The sequence below is a fragment of the Plodia interpunctella genome, chromosome 9 (genome assembly GCF_027563975.2).
Source record: "Plodia interpunctella isolate USDA-ARS_2022_Savannah chromosome 9, ilPloInte3.2, whole genome shotgun sequence".
Taxonomy (NCBI): domain Eukaryota; kingdom Metazoa; phylum Arthropoda; class Insecta; order Lepidoptera; family Pyralidae; genus Plodia; species Plodia interpunctella.
In genome coordinates this window covers 759,818-764,391 of record NC_071302.1, presented here as the reverse complement: position 1 = coordinate 764,391, position 4,574 = coordinate 759,818, and the positions used below count along the sequence as shown (strand labels likewise).

Below are 4,574 nucleotides of genomic sequence, written 5' to 3'. Positions count from 1 at the left end.
CGCTGCGCTGTTATGGTCCGAGTCCGCACAAAAAAGAAACATTTTAATTTTGAAAATTAAAAATGAAAGAAAAGAATGTTTATTTCATTTAACAATTTTTACTTAGCACCTTACATCAATATTCGTCTGTAATTTTACGATCTTCCTAACGTTAAACAACTTTAAGTATGCTGTTGTAGCCTTATTTATTCCAATAGTAACAATTAGATAAATATTTCTACTTTAGCATACATAAGCTATAAGTATACAATGTAGCTCTTGAGCGTTCTGTCAGTCTTAGACAGAATATGTGGATCTAAGTAGGTATTTCCTTCTCTTTAAGGTCACTTGAATGGAAAAGTTGAGTTTACTTAGGTAATAGTGATATAATTTTGCTTTTCCAAAGGTCTTTGACCTTGTTCTCGTGCGACCGGAAGTGCGTCAACCGATAGCTCATTATGATAAACGTCACAAGATAGAGGGAGACAGCGGACCCTGGGCTCCGACGCTTAACAGCTGCGCAAGGACAACGCTCAGATGAGAAACGGACAGATAAACATCACTAGAAAAGACTAACTGACTAATCTATGGTTATTATAAAAAAGTTAAAGCATACAAAAAATATCGTTTTGTCACTATTGCACTTTATAATATTTTCTATTGACATAAAGAGATGTTATGTTTATGAATCATATTTTCTCTCTCTGCATCATGTCTTGCTTGACTGGAAAAAACACAGGTAAAGCTTGGTCTAAAGAGAATTTTAACTCGCATTTCACATGTTTTTGTGTTTATCTGTTTCTGGCGAGGCGAAATAGTTCTCTCGCTATTCCGGTTCACTCCTGCCTGAGTGATGCGTCCAATGCGACCAAGACTTCCTAGCTGCAACAAATCGTAATTCTCATATTTTTGTAATATAAATATGTGTTGAGTAATTAAAATGAATTGAAGTCTGTCTTTTATTTTAGAATCTTAGACTGCATGTCGTAGTGCCCAGTCTTGTTTATCATAAGTGATGGAAAATGTTTTCTTTGAGTAAAATCTGTTATTTTCAGTCGCTTAAGTTTGCGCCAACGCATACTAAATCTATTTAAGTAATCTTCGATATAATAATATTTCATCACCATCCTACGCAATGTGTGTTGGTCGCTAACAATATCCTTGTTATAATATAAAATACATGTTTTTTTTTTTATCTTATCCATATTATCAGATATCTGCCTACGTGGCAAGATTTGGATCGTTTATGTTAAGTAAATTGAAAATTCCAATGGCAAAACTAGAATGGAATGTAGTATATTATTATTTTAGGAACGGTACGTCAAGATATCTGCGTAAAGAATATTATTATTTTCTTTAATGAAATGTTAACGAGAATAAATAAATAGTTACATAAATGATAATATATTAATTAAGTACATCCAAAAAATACTATAAAATATTAACAATAAAAAAAACAATATATTTAGTCGAGAATAATAGACGGCATAAAATTTCAGCCGATTCTTTGAATTTAACATTTTTGTGACAGATTTCAAATTTTTGTTTCATAGACATTTATCTAATCGGGGTTTTGGGGCGTTGCAGCTCCGAAAGTAACTGGGAACACGCGAGTATGAGACATATTCTATCTAATGTATTACGCTATCGATTATCACATTCAGCTGAGCTGAGACCGGTGAAACACTCAGGAGTTTTACATGTTTCTTCGGTCTCTCGAAACTTCCACTTTCTCTCAACTAATTTACTTTTTATGTACGTATTTTTTACGCCTTTTTGTTGGACTGTACGTATATTTCAAATTATTCATTTTCATATATGAATTTCTTTTATTAGATAAAAAAACAATAACTTTTTAAAACAAAAAACTTTTTAAATGTTTTAAATCATATTTATTCTAATTAGCATAATTCATAATAAAGTGCAATATTACTTAACGCAATTAACCTTACAGCTTAGGGTGACCAGTTAGCCACCAGTCAGTTTGACGTTGACTTTAACCTGCTGCCGCCGCCGACACGTTTAGACAAAATGGCGCACTTTGAATTTTTTTTGCCTAAGCTTTGATATAGGAGCTGTAAGCTCCAGGCTCCTCTTCGGTAGAGATTATTTTAGAGTTTATCCTTCGAGTAGATTTTTGGTACATAATTCAGTCTCAAATATCACACGCATTTTTTACACAAACTTTCGCATTTATATTATTATTAGGTCAGTCTTCATTGGTTACCTCTAGGTGTTTCTTTTTTGTCTTTGGCTAGATTTTGATCCAGTCAGTCACAGACAAAACTAGTGTATCACTCCTCTGGGTGATGCGTACCTTTATATTGCTGCAACACAGACCTGTAATGTCTCCTTGTCTTTTTCTGTTACTATGTCTTGATGTATTGTTTTTTGTGTCGTTGTCTTTACAAATATCTTTCTTATATTAGTAGGATATATTTTTGGTTGACAAAACTGTATGAAAGTTGTTTATTAGGGACCTACATCAATTGAATATCAACAGTTCTTCTATCTTCTATCTTCCACGGTTGATTCATGCTTGTTGAACATATCACTGTAAAAATCACATATTCAAGTACCGCAAAATTCTGAAATCGGTTAATGATAGACAGGTAAACACGTGACGTCACAGATACAGTGGATATTTCCAGCTGATAGCCTATCAGCGATCTGTGATACTCTATCAGTAGGTAACGACGTGTAAGCGGCGCGATGCTTGATTGTGCGCTTAGATTTTAAAATCTTGATGTTTATTTTCGACTGCCTATGCTCAACAGGGAGGGTAATGTTTTTAGTAGTCTTGATCTTTTTATTTTATTAAAACAAATAATATGTAAATATGTAATGTTTATTAAAATGTATTCTCAAATAAAATAATAATTATAGAATGTTGTGCATGTCTTTCATTAACGTAAACACTTATATTAAGTTTTTAATATGTTAATTGGGAATGTTTCGTTTTTTTTTTGTTGATGTGCCTAAATAAACAAAAAATACGCTAAATTCAAATTCAAATCATTTATTCAGAAATTAGACCTTCACAGGCACTTTATCAATCAATTTAATATATGTATAGTCAATTTTTATATTTATAGTTATTTCTCACAAGCTACAAACTACTGACATTTCGGAACGACCACTGCTGAGAAGAAATGCCGAAAGAAACTCATTTGAACAGTGTTGGTCCCTATCATGCCAGATCGGCTTACCATTATTGTTTCTTAAAATGTTTTTTTGTAATAATATATAAAAGTACATAATGTACATAGTCAAAAGGTATATCAAAACAGGTTATGATTTTGATCCGAGTGCCGATTATAATATACATAAAATGGACGATCAGGAATAGAGGAAACCAAAGAGGTGGACTTTGCGAAGGAATCCCTTCCTTCGCAAAGTTCAGAGTTAAAATATGAAGAGTTGATATAGTGTGGCGATCACACAAGACCGGGAAAAAGGTCAAGAAGAAGACTTTAACTCCTCTCTCCTATCATCAACAAGGTTTTTATGTGCGGGATAGGATTTTCGTAAGAAAACTTTGAAATTGATTTGGCTGTCACTTTTCGATCGGCTGTCTGCCTGACGTTAACCCTCTCCTTCTCTCCTAGTGAATGCCGTTGTTGCTCCTCAGCTAACAAGTCTCACGTCGGACATTGACCTAGAATGTCGGCAGTCGTAGAAAACATGAATGACGGATGTCAATCGACTTTAATAAAATCCTACATCAGTGATAATAAGACACTTGAGACTGGTTGTTTCTCAAATGAAATAAAATAGAAAAAGAAGAAAATATACGCCATCTCTTTCAGGAACCACCAGGATGTACGGATCAACCGACCAAATGACAAGAAAGGAATAGGTACATACCTATAACCGCTGAAAATATCGCTCACACCCTGTTTATATAAACCACTAAATTATTCTCTACTTAAATGACATTAATTTGAATTCTATTGCTATAAAAATAAAGTACAAATGAAACGTAAAAGATATATTGTTGTTTTAGAACGCAATACATCATGTTTATCAAGTCGGTAGCTAGCAATTATTTCGTACGAGGGATTCGGCCGCGTGTTCGTTTATCTTATCTCCTAAATCACCTAAACTCATATCTATGAGTTCAGACGATATATCTATATTTAATAGAAAATATATCAGTTATCGTGTGGCAAGTTTCGTAAGGTTTCAATTTTAAACCATCGAAATTTAACTTATATTTGAAATACCTAAGTACAATAACTTTTTTTACAAAAATGTATTTTAAAATGAAAAATATTGGCACAAGCTTTTAATGTTGTCAGAGAGATCTTATTGCAATCAATGTGTGACTAGAAACCGTTGAGAAGTTCCCAAATCTGGAGCCGTTCCTGGGTGCACCATCAGGTCATGCCTATCATAATAATAACAGAACAATTTAAAAATACGTAATATATATCGAAGGAAAAATCATTGTACTTACGCCATTTCGGTGAGTTAGTTTCACAGATCAATCGTAAATCAAGATTAAATATAGATGGGTCGTTGTACATTTGCCACAAAGTAAATTCGTCACTAAAAAAAAAGTATGTGTAAATTTTCCACACTTAATTTTTTAA

At 33.0% G+C, this 4,574-nt stretch overlaps 1 long non-coding RNA gene across 1 annotated transcript; it reads right to left on the bottom strand.

Annotated features, from left to right (window-relative positions):
- Positions 1-699: 699 nt before the first annotated feature.
- On the bottom strand, positions 700-4,184 carry LOC128672489 (uncharacterized). The gene is made up of 3 exons (XR_008404976.1): positions 3,847-4,184; positions 2,297-2,533; positions 700-861 (listed from the first exon to the last, which is right to left on the bottom strand). It is a non-coding gene; the product is annotated as an uncharacterized LOC128672489 (long non-coding RNA).
- Between the last annotated feature and the right edge of the window lie 390 nt (positions 4,185-4,574).